Genomic DNA, 24,380 nt, shown 5'->3' with positions numbered 1-24,380 from the left:
TTTACAAGCCTATACTCATCATTTGAAGGGGTCTTATCACTTGTTTTGGGCCTGGGACTAGCCATTTTTGGATCTAACCATTAGAGGACTATTTTGAGGGCTAGCCACAAGGCCTAGAGGCCTCATTCATCATAGTCATAAGCCTCCAAGAGTGTTGCATACCCTTCTAGTCTAAAGTAAATTATTTGAAAGGTTTTAAACACAAAAAATTGAAGAAATAAGGCTTGAAATCATTCATAATTTGTAACGTAATTTTCTAGCCTTTTTTCTTTCTTGGTTGTGGACCTTTGAGGTATGATCCATCAATTCCATGAGGTTTTCTTGAGGTATGGTGCAATTCGTTCATCACTGAAGTATATTATACATTTCCTTGTGTCTTCCTCTTTAGTGTTTGATAATTTAAGGAGTGGTTGCTTGTGTTAAAGTTTTGTTATCTTTTTGATATCCTCAAGGTATTGGAAGGGCCTTTTCTCATTTTCATAAAGTGCTTCTTCTTCATTGTAATGTTGATAATAAAATTGATATTCTTGATTGAAGGGAGCTTGGGATTCAATCCCATGGTACCCCCCCTCCTTATTTAAAAGGGAGGGGCCTTCATATAATTAGTTAGTTTATTTTGTTCTAGTTTTAGATTTAGATACTAACCTTTCTATTGCTCTCATTGATTAGATAGGCCTTCATTGATATCATAAGTTAGATCTAGTCTTTGAATTGCATCTTTTCATTTAATTTTGTTATAAATATCATTTGCCATAATCTATTTGTGTTTGAATCATTGAATTTTTTACTTGTTTCCATTGTAATATCATATAAGTGAAAATAATATTAACAATCACTATAACTAATAAATTTTGTATTGTTTTCATTGTTTCAATGAGTAATCCTAAAGTGCTTCATTGGTTCATTGTTGAAATATTATAATCTTGTGTTTTAAAGTGATATTGGAATAAGTTTGGTTATACGTGAATTAATATCTCTTACACTGAAGCATTTTTCCACAATTATCTGATTGAAACTATCTAATCTCATCATCATTTTCATTATCATTTTAGATCTAGTTTTGTATTCCTAAAATTTATCTCCAATCATAAGCTTCTTCGATAGAAAATTGGGACCACATTCTTCATACCAATTTGAGAAGCTTGACCTTTACTCAACGGTTAAGACATGTGACCTTGCAGTTCTCTTGTGGGTAATCCCTTGTAGTAACAAAGGCACTTGGGTTGTTAGAACTCTTGGTTAGGTATCATTAATGAGACCTTACCCTCCTTCCCAAGGACTTCTTTCTACAACCTTGTTTAATACTTGCTTCAATAACAATTGAGGAGAATTTATTTTATGATATGTATTATACATAAATGTTCAAGCAAGAATTATCCACAAAACTTCCATGAAACTACATCTTGATAAGACATATCGATAAACCAAGATATATAGTGATATTTGAATTAAACCAACATATGAACCAAGATATATAGTGATATATCGATAAACCAATATATATAGTGATATTAATTCACTTATAACCAAGATATTTTACATAATAAATGTTCAAGCAAGACTTTATTGATGACTTAATCCAAAATGAGTTTTGAAAGGTTAGAACCATTTGCTCTAAGGCTTCATAAACATGCTCTTTTGGAACAATAGAGACATCACCATATGCACTTTCAAAACTTCTTTAGAATTATTATTTTAAAGAAATTTGGTGTTTTATTTATTATTTGAAGGTCATTATAGCCCCAAAAATTCTTATTTTTTCCTGAAAATATTTCACTTCAGAATCTATTTTACGAAGGGATGAAAAATATGCATGACTCATATATAGTTCCTTTCAACACCAACATGGATCTAATTTTCTCATTAAGTGTGAGTTACAATGTATTAATCCACTAGAATGTTGTACTCTTTATTCAAGAATATGCTTTTCCTATTTCCTATTGTACAAATAGAAGGGTTGATAGTCCATGCCGTTTTCATGCCTACTTTATTCAACCAACCATTAAATCTAGCATTGCAAAGAGCTTGTCACTTTGTAGATGTGCCATATCTCCATAAGAAAAATTTTGTATCTTTTTCTCAATCTAAAACCAATTGCATCTAAGATGATTTTTTAAAATCTATGAATATTTGCTACAATCATGTCCTTTTCCAAATATAGAAACTAAAGGTGTAACTTGATGTGAAGCATCAAGTTAGTTAGTCAATGCATCTTAACATTATCAAATAAATTCATAGAAACATATTAACTATGTAATCAATTGGTCTTGGAAGTAATATTGAAATAATAAATTGGAGACCAATAATCTACGATAAAATCTAAGAATGGTATAGAATAGTATGCCACTTTATGCCCTTGCTCACCCAAGGCTGCTCTAGAACCATTTTCTTTGATACCCTCAATTATTCTTATTGTGTCACATCTTCAAAAGTCACTGAAGGATCCCTTAGAGCACGTGTATCCCTATTGTCATGGAACATTCTTTGTTGTATCTACTTGTTCATATTTTAGGCTATGGTTTCATTCTATCATAGGATTAATGCCTTTCTCCTTGTCCTGCATTGTTGGAAGGTGTTGTCGCTGCTACAAAACCCTCTAAAATTTTGGCCTACATTCAATTTCGGAGCCTACTTTGTCTTTGCATTCTATCATCGTGAACATTAAGTGTCTTCACACGTGTTTTCTCTAAGTGTTCTTGTCCCTGTTTGAAGAAAATCAAAGTGTCGTCTTTTAGCATAGGCAAGTGATGCATGTCACGTATACATGGTTTTGGATTGTTTCAAAGGATTTTCCTTGTATTAATGAGTCACTCTTACCATGAAAACATGTATTTCACTCATTTCCAAAGTTTTAAGCACTATCGCACAAGTGTTGTCACTATTGTCACAAAGTGTATCTTTGGTGTTGCACTTGGGGTAGGCCATCGCAATGTCACCACATTGAGGAAAGTATGTTAATCATGTGTTTTAGGTGATCTATGTTATGTCGTCAAGTATTTTGAGTGTGTGATCATACTCAAGTATTCTGACTGTTCACTTCAGTTTCAGTGACCCCGCACTTAGTCAAATCTTGAAAACTTGTTGTTCGAGCAACCTCGCATCACCCAACCTTCCTGAACTAGGCATTGTGCAGTATCAGTCCTCAGGCCTCAGCCTTGCCTCTTGGCACAGTGAAATGCGTAGTCCCTAACTCCCATAACTTCGCACTACGTAGTCACAATGCTTAGTGCCGACCCTTGAGCTCCATAATTAGATAGTCCTTGCCCTCAACCATCTTCTTATGTGCACTACGCAATATCAAGCATCAATCTTCATCCTTGAGCTCCTGAACTGTGCAACTGTGTAATCCCTCAGCCTTTGTCCCTCTAGAACTACACACTGGGAAACCTCAAGCCTCAAGCCCTCAACCTGATCTCTTGAGCCCCTCAACTGCGCATATGACAAGCCCTGGCCTGCCCGAAATATGCACTGTACAATATCAAGGCTCAGTCCTTGACCCTGATATCCTAATTTGAGCAACTCTGTAATCCCTGAGCTTGATTCTCAGCATTTCACCCGGTTCTAGCTCAATTAATGGATTGTTATGCCTCATGTTAGACTAGGGTTTTTTCAGACTGATTTTGTCTTGTCATGAGTGGATTTCAGTCGCAATCATTATATCATGTTATGAAAGGATGATGATGAAGGGATGAAGGAAGAGACCTTTTCTAGAAAACACCTTTGATGTTGTGAGAACAAGTTGATCAATTATCAATGAGGAAAAAGGAACATTAGTTGTGACAATAGTTGGAGATCAAGTTTGCATTGAAGACTCCTATCTTCAAGCCATAAGGAGGAAGAATCAAACCATGTTCATCTTTCAATAAGACACAAAGAAAGCAACAACAAAGAGTGGCTTGGCACTGCCATGTCATCACACAGTCCATGTCATTAGTGTAGTGTCATGTCATGTCATGAGTCATCATCTGCCACATCATTTTGTGGAATATGTAAATTCTATATTGGGAAATGCAATGTAAAGTGGAAGTCCAAGAGTCATCCTTGTAATAAGAAAATTCATGTAGGAATTTGAAAGGTCATTGAGAAGTTAAAAAATCATGAGGGTAGTCCAAGAGTCATAAGGGATTTGAAAGATCACCCCACTTGTTATATATACACCCTCATTGTTCATGTAAAGGAATTTTCACCTTGGCTCCTCCTACCAGGCATTAGAGAGGAAGATAGTTCTTTGGGATGAGCAAGTGGTTGCTCTAACGCTCCACTACTGGGGCTAGTGGTGTTCATTGTCTTGATGTATCTTGGAAATTTTACTTAATTCAGAAGCTTGCTGAGCCAACACACTTTCATGCATATGTCGTAAATATTGTAAGACTATTCTTTGAATGTTTGCGATGTATGTTGTTTTCATTTGTTGTTATGCAACCAACTCACAAAATAGAAGAAAATATAGATCAATAACTTCAAAATCCACCTCTTTGAGGGGGAAACCTCCTTTACATTATACAAATGAACAATTCTTAGATGATACAAATGACAAGACATCCTTTCTATATATAAGAGTATAAGGGGTCACAATATAGTCAAGTCGACATAACAATAATAATGTAAGGGCACAACAATAACAATAGTGGGCTTCTATGGGGCACAATAATAACAATATGGGGACAACATGGGCATAACAATAACAATAAGGGGCTACAATGTGTTAGCCTCCTGCTGCAGCAGGTTAATCATCTTTCATGATCGACATTTTTACATGCCAAATATGTCGTACTATGCATGCTGCAATGCTCCATATTTGCTACAGATGGCCAAAGAAGTGTCCATAAGAGTATGCTAGTCTAAGTGCCACTGCTGTGTTCCAATTTTGATAAGCAATCCATTTTTCGGTTTGAGGCAGTTTTTCAGTTGGAGGTACTCAGGCTGGAATTCACTAACCTCTCCCTTCTTCTCATCACCCCAAAGTCACTTACTAACATCCCCCAAGAGGTCAAGATCTGCTTGAGCCTCTCAGTTTCATCATCTCCATGACATATGCCTTGGTGAACATCTGCTTCACTCAAGGATTGCTCACTCAGTGTTTGTGAGTCTTCTTTTCCCCAAAATGGCCTAAGGTCTCATACCTTAGCGCCCTCTTTTCATCTCCATATTAACTATTAACTTTATTGTATAACTCCCTAACAATTTTCCCCTTTCCCCTATTTAAATCATGTATATAAATCCCCTTATGTAAATATTCCACCTGGAAACATAGCCATATTTTTACTGAATCAGGGAAATCACAGTCCATCTGGGATTGTTTTTAGCCCATCCGTGTCCAGGGATTACTCTGACATCTGGTCAGAATAATAACCTCTTCCCTAAACCAAAAACCCCTAAAAACCTTCAAAAACCCATTTTTGTGCCTTTTTCCCCTCATTCTGTGCATAATATACTAACCCCGCTTGGCAAAAATCCATAATTTTCCCCTTTCCCTAAAACCCAAGTGTAAATATGCCAACCCGCGCTCATTATATGCATACAACACGCAAATCCCGCCATTCCCTATGTTTAAACCCACCGCCGCGATATATCAAATTTGGAATATTCCTGCAAATATTCCCACCTGCTAACCCGCCGTCCCTTCGCGTCCGCCGCCAGCCGTCCGATCCACAGCCCCGCAGATCAACGGTGGGCGGGCCGCCCCATCCCCGAACCGCCCGAACCTTAGCGTCCGGGAGATGGGTGGTATTACCGCCGTACTCCCGCCACACGTCAAGTGCTGGGCTGTGGCGGAGCCCCTCCCTCCGAAACCGCCATCCCCGAAAAGCGGTGCGCCACATACCGCTTACCGCCTCCTGCCTGGTGACGTCACCGCCTACGTCACCCCCTGCACAGTCACATGCCCACGTCACTCCCCTGCCCAGTCACCACGTCGAGTCACCTGCCTACGTGGCCTCCTGCCACGTGTCCCCGCCACCGTACCTGCCACGTCATCGACCGTACGTGATGACATCATGCTGACGTCATCCCACCACGTCACCCTGTGTTATAGACATTTTTGTGCCTTACAGCATGAAGCATGAAATGTTAATAATCTGAGGGATCCTAAGTCCCTAAACATGTTGTTCCTACCCCTAGAGGAACAAGGTCAGCAAACCACAGCACTGAAAATCAGTTCTCCACCTGAAAACACTCAAAAACAAGTTAATTCTGGATCATGTCAACTGCTCCATTGAGCATCTGCGCTGAATGTCAACTGCTCCACTCTGTACCTGCGCTGAATGTCAAATCTAATGAAGGCTACCTGTGCTGGGCGAGATTGGCCAAGTGGCACAGTCATTCTGCAAGGTGTCAAATGCCCAGGAAGCTTCCAAAATGACACTTGGATCAGGGAATTCGCCTTGTGATGAGTAAGAGGATCTAGATCTCCAAGTGGAAACAAGAAACTCCAAGTGGACTCAAGAACTGAAGTATAACTGAAGTGGGAGAGGACACTAGTCAGCTTCATGCCAAACTCAAGCTGACTCATCCTTTCTCCAAATCTCCTATATATAGAGCTCTCTCACGAGGTCTATGGAGGCTGGAATCTTGTGAATGTAAGGAAGTGCTGTTGGTTTGAGTATAGAACTATTGGGTGATTTGCTTGAAGGAGGTGAAGAGGAGATTTCTTTCTGCTGGGAGGTGTTGCTGGATTGGGCCTATTATGGTTGTAACACTCTCGGAACTTTACTTCTTCCATTAATAAAGAATTTGAGGTTCTTCTATATGCATGTGTCTTTGTGGCGTATCGATGCTTGTATATTTGATTTATTCTAATCCTTGAATCAGTTATGGATGTATGCTTCTTGTAGTTTCCCTTTCTTGTGCTTTTGCAGGATCTTTGTGTAGCTGGGCCAGTGAAAGAGCAAGGAGCTGGGAGCAAGTAGCAAGGAGAGAAGATTGGATCAAACATTAGCAGAAGATAACGGTTAGTGGATCTCTTTCTCCCCTCTCTTACATCTCATAAAGAAGTAATCTTGAATAGCTTTGCATTCGGTTGTTGCTGAGGTACTATCACCCTTAGAGTGGGATAGGGTCATTCCGTATTGGATACTTTTCCCAACAACAAATTGGCGACTCGACTGGGGATCGTGTCTTGTTGGTTGTTTGTGTTTTTGCTATTCATTTCATAAACAAAGGGAGTACCTAATCGAATTGCATTTGGATCTTTCAAATGCAAAGTAGAGGGCAACTACTCTAGCTCAGTTTCTGGGCAAGTTTATGATTTGAAGAGCTGATCCACAAGGACTCTAATAAGCTCTTAGTGATAGCTTTTCATCCTCCTTGTCATCCCTTAGTGTGTCCTTGACTGATAGCTTTCGATTTGGCCAAAAACTGTGAATTTTTGAGCAATCTGTGACCCGGAAACCAAGAGAAACGAAAGTTTCGTTCTTCAGTGCAACTGCTGTGAAGGCTGTCTGCATTTCAGCGCAGTTCCCGAAGGGGCTACCTGCACTGAAGGTCAAACAGACAGTGTCCCACCTGCGCTGGACCAGTCTTGCCTTGTGCTACTGGGGTTTCCTGCTGTTTCTTGCCCTGTTTTCACCCTTGTTTTTGCTGCCTGTTACCAGTCAATGTGCCTATCTGAAACCAACTTTCCTTGCCACTATTCCGCCTCGGTTGTATAAAGAAACTGTGTTTGTTCTTTGTGTATTTCTTGTATCATTTACAATTTCCCATAACGAAAGTGAACTAGTCTTGCTGTGGCCTCTTAGATCTAGACCTGTGATAAAGTGTCGTTTTGGTCTTAAGAGTTAGTTTGTTTGCTTTTCATAGCTGATTGAGCTTTTTCTTTCGTCATATGGTTTGAATTTATATATTTATAGTGTCGAAACAAGTAAATCTTAAGGTGTCTTTTGATTTTGGACAAGCTTGTTTGCTTTCACTTGAAATTGAATTCAAAATTATACAACAGCTTTCTTTTTGCATTACGCCAACATTAAGAAAGAGAAAAGAAATACTTGCATTGTGCATGTGCATTATGACAGTTTGCTTGTTGATTTAGGAAAAAGTGCATTAGTGTGTGCTCTATGATCTGTGTGAAAAGATGTTGTCTTTCTTTTCCCTCAGTAGTTAAGATTTTCAAAGTTGAAAGATTGAAAAGCTTGCTTATCATCTTAGACTGCATTTAGGAGTGTTACTATACATCTCGTGGTGATCCATAAAGGAAAACTGCTAAACAAGATCAACCTTAAAATAAATTGAATTTACATAACAACGCATTGAAACATAACGCAAACACATAGAGGTCTAAGCTAGAGACGTGTTCCGGCGTCGTTAAACGTGATATCTTAGCTTTGAGTGGTTGGGTGATTCCTCCACGGTGAAGCGATAAGTATCAATACGGACTTGTGCTCCCACGTACCGTTGCATATATATTGGGAGACCCCTATAGGAAAAAAGCCTTTATCCAATAGGAAACCGTGTCGGCCGCCCTACTGATCGCAATGCAATGAACACAGCATTCACGAAGATCGACCACTCGTACCGTAAAACGTATTATGTGGTTTTGCGAAAAGTTTGGCACACCCTCTGCCTAGAACTCCAGAGCAATTTCTTTTGGCCTTTTCCAAACTCTATAACTGAAAAAGTCCATCCGAGCATTTGTCACTTCGGGCTCGTTAAAACATCGAAGGAGACTAGAGTCATCTTTAGCTTTTTCTCGACTCTTAAAAAGTGAAAAAGCAAGTTGTGTCTAAAGCGTCGTTATAAAATTTATTTTAAACGGAACATAATCACCTCCTATTCCCGCGTTGATCTGTAGGTTGAGAACATGGAACGCCCCAACCAAGGAATTCCACATGATGGAAATCCTAGTCCATTCTCCTCTTGGGGAGAAGTTGGTGCGCCCCACATGGCCACATTGTCGCTTCTAGGACTGACAATTGGCCTGCCTATTTGGCTATTCTCAACTAATGTAGTTCAGACCACCATGGTTCCTGAACAGTCGAGTCAACAGTTAGATGAGTCTAGAGCTGCCCACCAGCCTTCAACTTCCTATAACTCTTCCTCCAATCCTTCATCTTCGCAAGGTAGAGCCGGCAAAAGCCAAGCTCCCATGGAGAAGAAGGAGAAGAAGAAGAAAGAGAAGAAGAAGAAAGAGAAGAAGAAGAAGAAGCCTAAGGCGACTGGGGGCAAGCAAAAGACATCTGACAAAAACCCACACACAGCACAGACCGGGCCTAAATCGCCTTGTGTCATATGTAGAGGAGACCACTTCCATAGAGATTGTCCCTGTATTCCCTGGATACTAAGGGACTGGTCCCCTCGGTTGCACAATTCAGGAGCATCAACCTCTGATAGCCATGTTGAATGCTTACCGTCAACTAGCGAAAGTGAAGGTTCAAGACAAAGAGGGGGAATAAGATCCCCCTGCAAACTGTGTAAAGGCGATCACGCCATCCACCATTGTCCCTTCTTAGACGAAGCGAAGAGAGTTTTGGAAGATCGTCCGGTTTCACCGTTGAGACTTCCTCCTGGATACAAAAAACTCGTGCCAAGTCCTTCGTTGGTTGAAAATACAGCTGGCCCGCTCAAGTGGTCAGCTGAAGCGTCAGTCATTGAAAATGAACCTACTGAATCCAGACCAAACGAAAGTCTAAAGGTCGATACGACAGTTGACCCGGTTCTTCCTTCAGAGGTTTCATCCTCAAATGACACCGTCACTGAAGATTCATCTTCAAATGACACCCTCACTGAAGAGAATAAGGATGACACCATCCAGATTCTTTTCATCAACACCGACTCTGATGAGCATCAGGGCAATGTGCCCATTCCTTTATCGCAGGAAGGAACATCGTCAAGGTCATATCCGGCTGTGTATTCGGTCCCACCACCAAGCAACCTGGTTGTATCCTTTGATTGGAACCAACTAGGCAGACCCCGGTTACTAGCCAGTATACCATTCAGAATCATAGTCCAAATTTACAGGAAGTAATGGCTGGAACTATCATTGATGAAGGGGCATCTGTGAGTATCCTTTCCTCTATTGCTTGGAAAGCACTGGGTTCCCCGGAGCTTTTGCCTGAGATAAGAAATCTCTCGGGTTTTGATAAAGGAACCAGTCGACCATTAGGGATCCTCCCCAATGTGCCTGTTACATTGAAAGGGAAGACCGTTCAGATGAACGTGATGGTTGTTCAAGGACCCTTGGATTATAACCTACTCCTTGGACGAGACTATATATATTGCATGGGAGCTATAGTCTCCTCACTCTTTAGAGTAATGTGTTTTCCACACGAAGGAAGAATGGTCAAGCTCGTAGACCAACTTTCATTTCCGGGATCACGCATCGCAAATAGTCACATACCAACCCTCAATGGTCTATTCACCCAAGAAATGTCTTCACCCCCAGTCCTCCTTCCCGATGAGTGCGAGTGATTCGGAAAGATGGGACTAGAACCCAGGGGGCATGCATCCTGGTCTGCTTCGGGCAGAGGAAACCTTGGGTATAAGGTAGAATTTCCGCGAAGGAATATGACTAGTCCGTACCCCGTCCATGGAAGGAAGAGGGGTTGTTCTAGAACAGGATTCTTTTGTCAAGGTTACTTGTTTGACAAAGAGTCATTCACCCTTGTCTATTTCGGTAGACATTGCTGAAGAAAGAGATTGATTTGCGGCAGCAAATAGAACCATCTTTGGGTAACCAGAAAGAGGCAAGCCTCACCCTTTAAAACAAATGTTTTATCGGATAAGTAGGGGAAGCCTTGAAATTATACCTTACACCTGGGGGCATGCAACCTTTTGGAGTGCAAGCAAGGGACGACTATTTATTTTTTTAAATTTTTAGGTCCTCCCTTTAAACCTGTAGGTCTAACCCTTTAAACTCGTAGGATTAGCTGTTTCCAAACTTGCATAAAGAAAGGATATGAGGAGCATAGCTTCGTGAGATAAAGCTCCATAAAAAATAGCTATCTCACAGGAGACATTTCTTATCTTATGACTGGTATTTCGAGCAGTTTTACCGCGGAATTTATGCTCGTTAAAAAATAGAAAAGCGAGATCCGAGCAGTTTTAGCGTCATAGTTCATGCTCGTTAAAAAATAAACATAAGCTTTTGAGCAAGTTTAAGCTTGTTAAAAAATGAACTTCCCGGTAAATAACCATTACGAACGTACCCTGATCAACTGTAAAAAGACCTTGGTCGTGTTTTGCTGCAGCCATCACCTCCACCGTTCATTTGGCCGATCGTTTACCTCCATATGATTGTTTACCCATTTTGAGGAACAGCTACGAAGAGTGATATCACCTAGCCATCCTTGTGACACTGCCGTGATTGGAAAATTCCAACCTGTACCTGGAATCTGCTGCTATCCCTGTTTATCACTCGTTCCTCAAAAGACGAGTCTTCTTTGAGCTCTTTTCTCCTGACTCGTAAAATATGAAAAGTTTGCCGAGTTTTGGCCTTCCAGCTCGTTAAAGTGACCGGAAGAGCTATCCCTCCTCTAGATTTTAATCTTTTTGGACCTGAGGGATTATTACACAAAAAGGTCGAGCGCTTGTTTTATTCGGCTCATTAAAGTTGTCGAAAACTCATCCCTTCTGTATTGTTTTATACTTTTTCGGACTTAAGGGATTAGATGACGAAAAATGAATTTTGGAGTTAACTTTCTGTACCTTTTCAGACTCTCTAAAAATGAAAAGGACCAAGTTTTCCTTGTCGTTAGACTCGTTAAGATGATTAAATAGCGACAAACTTGTCTTTAGACGAGAACGAGTTTCCCTATCGCTAGGCTCGTTAAAACATAGCGATGGGCTTGCCCGAAGGGCAGGTTATAGAACAAGCATATGTTATCCTCCTCAAGCTTGACAAAAATAAAGAGGTACTGGTCAGAAATGACTGGGGAAAAATTGGGAGAACCTCAAAGCTTTAATGGTAGCAAGTCGCTCTTGAACATGACACTTTGTCCTCCGTATCACATCGGGTTGGGTTGTTTTCATTCACCGGTCTCATCACCATGGTCCTCGCCAAACCATCCACATTTGGGGTAATGCTACCGATCCATAACATCAATGTCGTTATATGTTCAAGAGATGTTGTTCAGAAAGAGTCAACCGTGTCCCATCCACTGCCATACATTATCCTTCATCCACCCATGATCGCCACCCTGAATCATATTTCACAGATTGTTTTCACCAAAATGTATTTATAAAGCTGAGCATGGGAATGCCCGCCTCAGCTAGATCTTGAAAGCAGAATGAAAAATAATGTATTGTATTGTATTTTATTACAGGGCACCTCTCAGCGATTGAATGAACTTCGGATCCTCCTGATAAAGCATTTCACCCGATAAACGACCTCATACTTTAGGGGGCAACTGTTATAGACATTTTTGTGCCTTACAGCATGAAGCATGAAATGTCAATAATCTGAGGGATCCTAAGTCCCTAAACATGTTGTTCCTACCCCTAGAGGAACAAGGTCAGCAAACCACAGCACTGAAAATCAGTTCTCCACCTGAAAACACTCAAAAACAAGCTAATTCTGGATCATGTCAACTGCTCCACTGAGCATCAGCACTGAATGTCAACTGCTCCACTCTGTACCTGCACTGAATGTCAAATCTAATGAAGGCTACCTGCGCTGGGCGAGATTGGCCAAGTGGCACAGTCATTCTGCAAGGTGTCAAATGCCCAGGAAGCTTCCAAAATGACACTTGGATCAGGGAATTCGCCTTGTGATGAGTAAGAGGATCTAGATCTCCAAGTGGAAACAAGAAACTCCAAGTGGACTCAAGAACTGAAGTATAACAGAAGTGGGAGAGGACACTAGTCAGCTTCATGCCAAACTCAAGCTGACTCATCCTTTCTCCAAATCTCCTATATATAGAGCTCTCTCATGAGGTCTATGGAGGCTGGAATCTTGTGAATGTAAGGAAGTGCTGTTGGTTTGAGTATAGAACTATTGGGTGATTTGCTTGAAGGAGGTGAAGAGGAGATTTCTTTCTATTGGGAGGTGTTGTTGGATTGGGCCTATTATGGTTGTAACACTCTTAGAACTTTACTTCTTCCATTAATAAAGCATTTGAGGTTCTTCTATATGCATGTGTCTTTGTGGCGTATCGATGCTTGTATATTTGATTTATTCTAATCCTTGAATCAGTTATGGATGTATGCTTCTTGTAGTTTCCCTTTCTTGTGCTTTTGCAGGATCTTTGTGTAGCTGGGCCAGTGAAAGAGCAAGGAGCTGGGAGCAAGCAGCAAGGAGAGAAGATTGGATCAAACATTAGCGGAAGATAACGGTTAGTGGATCTCTTTCTCCCCTCTCTTACATCTCATAAAGAAGTAATCTTGAATAGCTTTGCATTCGGTTGTTGCTAAGGTACTATCACCCTTAGAGTGGGATAGGGTCATTCCGTATTGGATACTTTTCCCAACAACACCCTGCTGACGTCATGCTGACGTCACCCGCCGTACAATGCTGACGTCATGCTGACGTCATCAGCACTTTTTTGGGCGCAGAGGCGCAAAAGTCGCACTTCGGAGCCCCGGAATCGAATTCTGAGGCAGTTTTTGATGAGTGATTTGCGCCTATCGCTCATCGCAGGATTTTTTAGGCTGAAATGGAGAATCTTCAGGGAATCTTTAAGGAATCTTCTCACCATGCGGCCCCAGGAAGCCCGAAAAGGTGCAAAAATGATCTATTTTCTTCATAGAGCATACCAAAAGGATTAGAAGACAATTCCAGATGATACAGAGGCCGAACAACGACCATTTACTGGTGATTAGACCCGCAGCATATCAGATCAGCAGTCCAGATTTTGTCAGAGAGTATCAGTGGAAAAAAAGACACCAGAGAGTATCAGTCAAGATTTTTAGGGGCTCGAGGCACCAGAACATTGATGAAGCCCCCAGAAAGTCAAATCAATAAGCATCAGCCCATCCTTGCCTTCAAATCACCATTAAGGCATTCAAAGCACTAGGACAGCAAGGAAGCAGAAACCCATACTCATTTATTGCAGAAAACACTGCAGCAAGTCACCAAGGACAGCATCATTTATTCAGTTTTGATACATCGGCCCTGAGCACGACCCGAGATATTTTTTGTATTTATTTCAGGATAGGATTAGGTCAAGTAGTCATTTTTTATGACCTAATTAGGTCAAGATGTAATAAAGGAACTCTACAGAGAGTTTTTGCCCTATATATACCACCCTCTGTATAGTTTTAAGGGTTGGTTAATTGAGAATTTTCACTAGAGACTCGCTGTGTATTCCTGAACTTTTCTATAATCGAAGATCACTTAAAGCTTGGAAAGCGAACTATCTGTTGTTGATGAATGTTTTGAAGAGTTGAAGATGGAATTCCTGCGCTGCGGCCTGAAGCAATAAGTGCCTCTTATCTCTGTTTATGTGTTTGCCATTATCTAAATATCAGAAAAAAGGAATAGCCTAGAATTAGTTTAAATACTCTCTATGCTCAATTTCTGCTGTTTCTTGATGTTTTCCTCTAAAAGAATTGGTTATGAACATTGAATTCCTACCGGCTCATGTTTACCCCAATTCACCCGTGTTGGCCAATTATCTAGGGATTCTTAATTGCCCCTAGGTAGTGCCCTGTTATTTTCTCTGCTAATCTGTTGGAGAGATTCTTAACTGCCTCTCTTTATTTAGCATTCAGTGCATCCCTTAAACCTGAAAATTGCTTCGACCTCAGCTATCTTGCTCCATGTTCCCTCACTGTTATTAAGGAAATACACCGGCAGTTCCCCTCGTCGACTCCATGCCCAATGGCTTGAAAGATTCAGACTATATGCTGCCTCTCTACCTGAAAGTGTCAGTTTTCCCGCCAAAACTCAATCAAAACCCTTGTGCATCATATCTAGCCTAAAATCATCCCTTTTCAACAAAGCCAAATCATAAAGAGAGAGCCCTCTCTGACTGCAGGTAGGCTAGGGCCTGCAGTCCAAAGTTGGTTTGTGGTTAGCTCGGCTGTATCCCTTTAGGAGTCAAAAGGGACAACCTGAGTGATAACATAATGGCGACTCCACTGGGGACTGAATCATGTGTTTATTAGTGTAAATCCTCAATTTTGACCAGTTCGCCTCGTTTTCTGGAGAAAGTGTTCCTTTTCTTCAGGGCTTTTCATGTTCGGCTCTAATCTGTGACGGTGGACAGAGATCAGGCACTTCAAGGTTGATTCATCCACCTGGCGACTCCACATCATCCTCATAATAAAGACTCTGCTGGAGAAATGAACCCGAAGGAATTATATAAGCAGATTAGGTTCTTGACTTGGACTATCATCCAAGAAATCATGTTCTTTCTCTTGCACCAGATTTTGCTGTGCATATTGTACTTTAAAAACGATTTTATGTCAGATTTTTGTGTTTTTCCTTTGGAAAAGGTTGTTGAAAAGCCTCCTTGCACATCAGAGCAGCAGCTTTCAAATGCTGTTGAAGATCATCATACAGCCAAGGAGGAACCAAAAATAGAGCCCAGTCTTCTAGTTCCTGTACATACCCCTATGCCTCGTAAAGTTCCTGAAAGATATAAGCCGCTCATTTTACCTCCTGTACTTGGTCCTCTGCCGGAAAATCATCTTGAATATCTCCCTAGATTTGATGGAGAGAATGGTATTACTGCCCAGAAACATATCCATGCTTTTGAAGATTATCTTAATACATTTAAAGTGGAAGATGAAGATGTCAGTCTTAGGCTATTTGCCCTTTCTTTACAAAGCGAAGCTAGGACTTGGTTTAAAGCGTTGCCTGAGGCGAGCATCTCTAAGTTTCAGCAGTGTGCCAAGCTTTTCCTTGATAGATGGATGATCAGAGGTAATCTCTTCGCGCTCATCGAAGATTACAATCATTTAGAAAGGCATCCAGATGAATCTGTTCAGCAGTTTTCAGACAAATTCAATCAAGTTTATCAGTCCATGCCTTTAAATATAAGACCTCCCCTTGATCTAGCTCTATTGCAATATCCTAGAGCATTTGACATAGAGATGGAATTCTGTTTAAGAGAAAGATGCCCGTCCACTTTGAAACAGATGCAGGACATAGCTGTGGACGTGGAGGCAAATCTAAGAAGGAGGGAAGAATAGCGCAAAGCAGAGCAAGAAGAAAGATTTCATAGCGTGTTACAAAGGACAGAGGAAATGATGCAGCTGATCACAATGAAAGTGGAATGTTTAGAGCACCAGAACAGATCTGTTTCGCAACAGGAAAGTAGTGACATTCACGAACAAACCTGCCACAAAACAGATGACATATTCATCCAGCCATACATGATGGAGCAGTCTCCTGATATACTGTGTGAATATAATAGCTTCTCTTCTTTCAACTGTCTGCCCAAATATGATCTGTATGATGATGATTATGAGCCTAACGACCAAATCAGCCTTGCAGAGGAATCAGATCCTATTTTGGCAGGAAGCAGTGTTCAGGTTCAGCAACCTGAACCCAATGATCAGCATGCCCATCTTAGCTATGAAGAAAAGGAAGAAAACATAGAGTGTGTTGATTTCAGTGAAGGAACTTTACCTTTTTGTTTTGAATCTTTTCAATTTATCAAGGATAACTATCATGCTGTATATGATCAAGTGTCACCGCGTGTTGCTATTGACCGTCTGGAGGTTAATCAAGATATTGTTCCAAAGGTATTGCCTCTAGTTTTGCAGCCCCAAAGAGCCATTGAATATCAGATTGAGGTAGACCCAGAAGTAGTAGCATATGACCAAATGATCCAAGTGGATCCCCTGCCTCTTTGTTTTCAGCCATCTGAATTGTTCAAAGAAGAAGAAGACCAGCAGCCTGCACAGATCAGTCAAGTCCTATTCGAGCCAGATTGTAATAAATTACAAGCACCCCTGCAAGTTCTGAATGACCTATCTGCTGGCAGGAAGAATGATGAAAGAGATCAGTGCTCTTCTCCATTAACAGGTTGCAAGGCTCAGTATCGAGTTGTCGATGATCTCCCGACTCCAAGGCATGGTAGCGATCCTCAATCTTTGTACAGTTCTTTAATTCAGCCTAGAAATTGTATATATATGTTGCAGGACAATTTTGTACAGTATTTAAACACTGCAAAGGAGGTCAGTAGCTTCCTGATCTTCTCAAAGATTGACAAAGCCATAACAAATTGTAAAATCTCAGTTGGTCTCACTAGCAAGCACAAGCAGCAAAGCCCACTCATGATTTTATTGCTTAAGTGGCTGCATTGGCTATTTCACTTCACCTAACAGCAAAGTAAGTACTGGTTAGGGTAGGTAGGTAGGTAGGACCAATAAGGCAGCCAGCCAAGGGAAATTTGTAGAACACAGCAACAATTGAATACAAGGCAGTCTGACCTGCTATTCTTGGCTTTCCACAAGGAAAAGCCATCCCCAAGTGGAGCCACTGTTAGCCTCCTGCTGCAGCAGGTTAATCATCTTTCATGATCGACATTTTTACATGCCAAATATGTCATACTATGCATGCTGCAATGCTTCATATTTGCTACAGATGGCCAAAGAAGTGTCCATAAGAGTATGCTAGTCTAAGTGCCACTGTTGTGTTCCAATTTTGATAAGCAATCCATTTTTCGGTTTGAGGCAATTTTTCAAGTTGGAGGTACTCAGGCTGGAATTCACTAACCTCTCCCTTCTTCTCATCACCCCAAAGTCACTTACTAACATCCCCCAAGAGGTCAAGATCTGCTTGAGCGTCTCAGTTTCATCATCTCCATGACATATGCCCTGGTGAACATCTGCTTCACTCAAGGATTGCTCACTCAGTGTTTGTGAGTCTTCTTTTCCCCAAAATGGCCTAAGGTCTCATACCTTAGCGCCCTCTTTTCATCTCCATATTAACTATTAACTTTATTATATAACTCCCTAACAATTTTCCCCTTTCCCCTATTTAAATCATGTATATAAATCCCCTTATGTAAATATTCCCCCCTGGCAACATAGCCATATTTTTACTAAGTCAGGGAAATCACAGTCCATCTGGGATTTTTTTTAGCCCATCCGTGTCCAGGGATTACTCTGACATCTGGTCAGAATAATAACCTCTTCCCTAAACCAAAAACCCCTAAAAACCTTCAAAAACCCATTTTTGTGCCTTTTTCCCCTCATTCTGTGCATAATATACTAACCCCGCTTGGCAAAAATCCATATTTTGCCCCTATCCCTAAAACCCAAGTGTAAATATGCCAACCCGCGCTCATTATATGCATACAACGCGCAAATCCCGCCATTCCCTATGTTTAAACCCACCGCCGCGATATATCAAATTTGGAATATTCCTGCGAATATTCCCACCCGCTAACCCGCCGTCCCTTTGCGTCCGTCGCCAGCCGTCTGATCCATAGCCCCGCAGATCAACGGTGGGCGGGCCGCCCCATCCCCGAACCGCCCGAACCTTAGCGTCCGGGAGATGGGCGGTATTACCGCCGTACTCCCGCCACGCGTCAAGCGCTGGGCTGTGGCGGAGCCCCTCCCTCCGAAACTGCCATCCCCGAAAAGCGGTGCGCCACATACCACTTACCGCCTCCTGCCTGGTGACGTCACCGCCTACATCACCCCCTGCACAGTCACATGCCCACGTCACTCCCCTGCCCAGTCACCGCGTCGAGTCACCTGCTTGCGTGGCCTCCTGCCATGTGTCCCTGCCACCGTACCTGCCACATCATCGACCGTATGTGATGACATCATGCTAATGTCATCCCTCCACGTTGCCCTGCTGACGTCACCCGCCGTACAATGCTGACGTCATCAGCACTTTTTTGGGCGCAGAGGCGCAAAAGTCGCACTTCGGAGCCTCGGAATCGAATTCTGAGGCAATTTTTGATGAGCAATTTGCGCCGCGCAAATCGCTCATCGCAGGATTTTTTAGGCCGAAATGGAGAATCTTCAGGGAATATTTAAGGAATCTTCTCACCATGCGGCCCCAGGAAGCTCGAAAAGGCGCAAAATTGATCCGTTTTCTTCACATAGCATACCAAAAGGATCAGAAGACAATTCCAGATGATACAGAGGCCGAACATCGACCATTTACTGGTGATTAGACCCGCAGCATATCAGATCAGCAGTCCAGATTTTGTTAGAGAGTATGAGTGGAAAAAAAGACACCAGAGAGTATCAGTCAAGATTTTTAGGGGCTCGAGGCACCTGAACATTGATGAAGCCCCCAGAAAGTTAAATCAATAAGCATCAGCCCATCCTTGCCTTCAAATCACCATTAAGGCATTCAAAGCACCAGGACAACAAGGAAGCAGAAACCCATACTCATTTATTGCAGAAAACACTGCAGCAAGCCACCAAGGACAGCATCATTTATTCAGTTTTGATACATCGGCCCTGAGCACGGCCCGAGATATTTTTTGTATTTATTTCAGGATAGGATTAGGTCAAGTAGTCATTTTTTATGACCTAATTAGGTCAAGATGTAATAAAGGAACTCTGCAGAGAGTTTTTGCCCTATATATACCACCCTCTGTATAGTTTTAAGGGTTGGTTAATTGAGAATTTTCACTAGAGACTCGCTGTGTATACCTGAACTTTTCTGTAATCAAAGATCGCTTAAAGCTTGGAGAGGGAACTATCTGTTGTTGATGAATGTTTTGAAGAGTTGAAGATGGAATTCCTGCGCTGCGGCCTGAAGCAATAAGTGCCTCTTATCTCTGTTTATGTGTTTGCCATTATCTAAATAGCAGAAAAAAGGAATAGCCTAGAATTAGTTTAAATACTCTCTATGCTCAATTTCTGTTGTTTCTTGATGTTTTCCTCTAAAAGAATTGGTTATGAACATTGAATTCCTACCGGCTCATGTTTACCCCAATTCACCCATGTTGGCCAATTATCTAGGGATTCTTAACTGCCCCTAGGTAGCGCCCTGTTATTTTCTCTGCTAATCTGTTGGAGAGATTCTTAACTGCCTCTCTTTCTTTAGCATTCAGTTCATCCCTTAAACCTGAAAATTGCTTCAACCTCAGCTATCTTGCTCCATGTTCCCTCACTGTTATTAAGGAAATACACCGGCAGTTCCCCTCCTCGACTCCACGCCCAATGGCTTGAAAGATTCAGACTATACTCTGCCTCTCTACCTGAAAGTGTCAGTTTTCCCGCCAAAACTCAATCAAAACCCCTGTGCATCATATCTAGCCTAAAATCATCCCTTTTCAACAAAGCTAAATCATAAAGAGAGAGCCCTCTCTGACTGCAGGTAGGCTAGGGCCTGCAGTCCAAAGTTGGTTTGTGGTTACCTCGGCCGTATCCCTTTAGGAGTCAAAAGGGACAATCTGAGTGATAACACAATGAAAATAATAATAAGAGAATACACTAGTATTATAGGGGCCTAACATGCCCCTCTCCTTTAGAAAAGTGTTTTCCTCAACGCTTGAGTAGTTATGGATGCTTCTGTATAAAATTCTCATCCTCCCATGTGGAATCTTCAAGAGTGAGTTCTTCCACTTGATGAGATACTCTGAAATTGATCGATTTCGTAGTTATTGAGTTCTTGTTTCTGTGATTGCTTTAGGTTCCAATATGATTTTTCCTTCCTCATCAAGTTCTGGAAATATTGTTTGAACTGGGAGCTTGTCACCTATAACCTTTTTTAAGCATATAACATGGAAAATTGGGTGCACTCAGGAAGCTATAGGAAGCTCCAATTTGTATGCCATAGTACCAATCTTTTGCAACACCTTGTACAAACCATAATACTTTGGTTATAATTTATTATTTGTTAGATTGCTTGAGGGAAATTTGTTTGTATGGTTGTAGCCATAGAAATACCCAGTCACCTACATCAAAACTTCTTTCGCTATGATGTTGATTTGCCTGTTGTTTCATTCTATTCTATGCCAAAATGAGGTTATCCTTTAAGAGTTGGAGAACTGGCTGTTGATTCTCGATGTGATCTTCCACTGCTTGAACCTTAGAATTTTCTCTTAAATATGATGTGATGGATGGTGGATGATATCCATAAAGTGCCATAAATGGGGTCATTTTTGCTGCAGTATGGAAGGAAGTGTTATACCACCATTCAGCTAGAGGCAACCATTTGACCCATTTTGTCTGTTTATCAGATACAAAACAACGAAGATATCCTTCCAAACATTTGTTCACTATCTCAGTTTTCCCATCAGATTGAGGATGATAGGATGCATTGTGAGCTATTTGAGTACCCAGACAAGAAAATAATTCTTTCCAAAAATTTCCAGTGAAAATGGGATCTCTGTCGCTTACAATAATCTTTTGGTTTCCATGTAGCTTTTGAATCGTTTCCATAAATGCAGTAGAATTTGTACTGGCTTTAAAGGGATGAGATAATGCACAAAAGTGTGCATACTTGGTATGTCTATCAACTACCACCATGATGACACTCTTTCCTTCGGACTTGGGTAGACCTGTGATAAAATCCATTGAAACCTCCTCCCAACACTGACTTGGAATGGATAAAGTTTCTAATAGACCCGGGGTCTTAATTGTTTCAAATTTATTTTGTTGGCAAACCAAACATTCCACCACAAAATTTTGAATATTAGATTTAAGGCCATCCCAAAAAAGTTCCTTCTTAACCTTGTGGTAAGTTTTTAAAAATCCTGAGTGCCCTCCTAAGGGAGACGTGTACAATTCCATAAGAATATTTTGTTTCAGTTGGGAGTTATTACAGAGGTATAAGCGATCTTTGTACCATAATGAATCCTTTTTCTAGCTTTGTTTATGGAAGAATGATCATATGTATTGGGGTCTTGTTGTAACTTTTGAATGAGTGCCCACACTTCATCATTCTTCCATTCATCCCTTGCTTTGTTTATCCAATCTAGTTGGGTAATAGAAATGGTGTAAAGAAATGCTTCCACACCCTCATCCTTTCTTGAGAGTGCATATGCAACAAAATTTTTCTTCCCTTTTTTGTAGATGATTTCAAAATCATAACCCAACATATTTGTGACCCATTTTTGTTGCTCTTCTGAAGATAATATTTGTTGTAAAAATTATTTAATACTATCATGATTTGTTTTTACGTTGAAGTGTCTTCCCATTAGGTAAGGTCACCATTTCTTAAGTGCATGTAGTATTTCAAACATTTACTTCTCATAAATAGCTTTGTGTAAATCCTTTCCTTTGATTGGACAACTTTCGAAAGCAATGGGTCTTTCTTCTTGCATTAAAACATCACCAATTCCATTTCCTGAGTCATCACATTCCACAATGAAGGTTTTTGTGAAGTCTGGCGTAGCTAAGACCGGTGCTTGGCACATTGCCTCTTTAAGATGTTCAAAGGCTTTCGTTGCTTCTGGAGTCCAAGAAAATGCATCTTTCTTCAGTAACGTTGTTAGAGGTGCTGCTATTTTCCCATAGTTCTGAACAAACTTGTGATAATATCCTGCCAATCCGAGAAATCCTCGCAGATGATTTATGGATGTGGGGATTTTCCATTCCTTAATGGCTTTAATTTTGCTAGGGTATACCTTAACACCTTCATGAGATACAATATGACCCAAATATTCCACCTCTTGTACTCGGAAGAAACATTTGGAGGTTTTTTCATATAATTTTTTTTCCTCCAATAGTTTGAGCATTCTATCAACATGTTGAACATGATCCTTCTAAGACTTGATGTAGATTAGTATATAATCAACAAATACTAACACAAATTTTCTACGCAAGGGTTTGAAAATGGAATTCATCAAACCTTGAAATGTAGAAGGTGCATTGGTAAGGCCAAATGGCATGACCAAAAATTCATAATGACCCTCATGAGTTCTAAAAGTTGTTTTCAGAATGTCTTTAGTCTTCATTCCGATTTTATGATATCCTGAACGAAGGTCCAACTTGGTGAAGTAAATTGCTCCATGCAATTCATCCAATCTTTAATAGTGAGCTTGTTGAGCTCCCTGTAATCCAGACACATTCACCATGATCCATCCTTCTTGTGCACCAATACTATTGGAGCAGAGAAAGAACTTTGACTAGGTTGAATTATACCAGCCTCTAGCATTTCTGTAACAATATGTTCAATTTAACTCTTTTGGGCATAGGGATATCTGTAAGGTTTGATGTTTGGAGGGACACTTCCTGGAATCAAATGAATAACATGATCATGATCACGAATAGGTGGGAGGTCTTTGGGAGTCTCAAATACCTTGGAATGATTGTCCAAGACATTTTGGAGATCTGGAGAAATAGATGATTTCAACGTGGGAACCTCTATCGAACATAATTGTGCAATTACGCCACGTTGTTCTTTCTCTAGAAGCTTTGTCATGCCATTAGAGCTGATTATCTTTCTTGGTTTCCCCGCGATACCCCTTAATTCAACTCCCTTTCCTTCTGAAATTTTTTTCAAGAAAAGTTCTTGACTCCCTTTCCTTCTGAAACTTTTTTCAAGAAAAGTTCTTGAAAATTAAAATCTATCGTACCCAAAGATTGTAGCCATTGGACTCCTAGTACAACATCAGCACCACCCATTGGAATGGAAAGAATTGGAATATTCAACACATATTCTCCCATGGATAACTTGATATTATGGAACTTTCCAGAGCAATTTATGTTTCTTCCATTTGCAACCATCACTTGACACTCTGGTGCTGGATATAGGAAGCAATTCAATTCCTTCGCTATCTTACAATGAATAAAATTATGGGTACTGCACGAATCAATCAACACTATTACCTTTTTCTTCTTGATATGTCCTTCTATCTTGATAGTTTGAGGAGTGGTTATTCCGGACAATTCATTACAAGATATGGCTAGATTCATTTCTTCTTTCTCTAGGCTTTGTTCCTGGTGTGTATCCTCTTTTTTTAATGTTCCTTGTTCCTTTTCTTGTTCCTCTTCATAATCTATGTAAAATAATTTCTTCTCAGCACACTTATGACCTTTAGTTTATTTTCTATCACAAATATAACAAAGCCCTTTTACCTTTTTTCTTCAAATTGTTGTGGCACCAACCTTGTAGGTTATGGAAGGCTAGGGGCAACAACACTTCCATATTTATAGTTGTGATTGGTAGGCTTCCTTGTTGCCATAATTTTGCTTTCAATTTTTCTTGCCAACCTGAATGCCTTCTCCAATGAATCAGGTTCCCAAATGCGAACCTCATGTTGGATGTTATCCTTTAATGTCCCTATGAATACATCAATCCTATGCTCCTCTAGAATATCTTTTACCCTTATATTCAATTTTTGGAAGTCCTCAATGTGCTCCACCATTGAACCTTTTTGTTTGAGATTTATCAATTGGCTAAAAAAGGTGTTGCTTTTTGTATCCTCATAATGTGCTATCATTTCTTCCGTAAAAATTTCCCAAGTGACAATTTGTTTACGAGAGAAAATCCATCTATAGCATACAAACTGATTGGGTTCCAAATATAAGTTTCAATGCGTACCTTTTGTGTTTTTTGCACATTATGGAGATCGAAATATTGC

Source organism: Pinus tabuliformis, chromosome 5_1, assembly GCF_031772625.1.
Source record: "Pinus tabuliformis cultivar Carrire ecotype Pingquan chromosome 5_1, CPIR1, whole genome shotgun sequence".
In the NCBI taxonomy this organism is placed as follows: domain Eukaryota; kingdom Viridiplantae; phylum Streptophyta; class Pinopsida; order Pinales; family Pinaceae; genus Pinus; species Pinus tabuliformis.
The sequence above is the reverse complement of the archived record's forward strand: the minus strand, read 5'-3'. Positions refer to the sequence as shown.